Consider the following 1,549-nt stretch of genomic DNA (forward strand, 5'->3'; position numbering starts at 1 on the left):
ACTACAAGAAAAAAGGTCATTGGTGAGGGTCATGCCTGTGACGGACCTTTAAGGTCTGTCACCAATGTGACATATGGTGACGGTCTTTAAAAAAGCGTTGTTGTAAGTGTATATAGTGATGGTCCTTTAAGGTTTGTCACCAAAGCCATTTTCAATGACACTTTTGGTGAGGGTCGTTAAAGGCTTGTCACTAATTCTCTCTTTGGTGACACTTTTGGTGAGGGTCGTTAAATGCCCATCACTAATTCTCTCTTTGGTGACACTTCTAGTGTGATATTTTATTGACCGTCACCAATGATATTTTTGGTTACTTTTGGTGACGGTCAATAAATGTTCGTCATCATTGATCATTCCAATGAGTTTTTTTATGATGCTTCATGCTTGTGACGGACCTTTAAGGTTCATCACCAATGTCACATATGGTGACGGTCTTTAAAAAATCGTTGTTGTAAGTGTATATAGTGATGGTCCTTTAAGGTTTGTCACCAAATCCATTTTCAATGACACTTTTGGTGAGGGTTGTTAAAGGCCCGTCACTAATTTTCTCTTTGGTGACACTTTTGGTGAGGGTCGTTAAAGGCCCATCACTAATTCTCTTTTTGGTGACACTTCTAGTGATGATATTTTATTGACCCTCACCAATGCTCTTTTTGGTTACTTTTGGTGATGGTCAAAAAATGTTCGTCATCATTGATCATTCCAATGAGTTTTTAATGAAGCTATGTACTTGTTACTATATTTTTGTCAAAAGATAACGATTTAAGACCATTGTTGTGGAGTCTTTTTTATTATGTGTCCAAGGTCATAGTGGTTATAATAGTTAGTCAATTTGTTAAGAATTAATTAGTGTGTATCATTTCCCTCAAGTCATAAGAATATAGTTTTCCTATGAGTCAACACATGATTCATCTCTATTAGGTTTATTATCTAGAAATTTCCTTTAAATAAAGTTCCACTAGTGTGTGTAGGAACTATATTATTTAATACATAATCAAGCTCTATCAATTCTATTAATGAGAGAGACCTAGCACTCCTCAACACTCATGGCACACCTTAACATGCTTTGGAACAGTACACTAACATTCCTTGGCACCTTGCATGTCTTGGAACATCTTTGTACCTAGAACATCTTGCCATGAGTAGGATTCCCAAGCACATGTTGGCATGCCCTAGCATAGCATAGCACTCCCCTATCATGTGTTGGCATGCCCTGGAACACCTTGGCAAAATATTGCATTGAAAAACATTAGAACTTGGCACACATTGGCACTTGGCATGTATTGGAACATATTATAAGTGTGCCTAGCATGCCCCTTTTGAAAAAGATAAAGTCCCGACTTATTAACCCTCTTATGTGTTCATTTCCTTGCATTTTAGCTTGTTTATTCCTTTTGTTTCCTTGAAACTCCTTGACGCATATTGGCATACTATGGCACCATGCACATCCTAGCATGTCTTAGCACCTGGAATGCCTTGGCACTATTTGGCACATGCTAGCACACCCTCGAAAATACCTAGCACACTCTAGCACTTCTTGACATTCCCTGAT

The sequence above is a fragment of the Pinus tabuliformis genome, chromosome 5_2 (genome assembly GCF_031772625.1).
Source record: "Pinus tabuliformis cultivar Carrire ecotype Pingquan chromosome 5_2, CPIR1, whole genome shotgun sequence".
Lineage (NCBI taxonomy): Eukaryota > Viridiplantae > Streptophyta > Pinopsida > Pinales > Pinaceae > Pinus > Pinus tabuliformis.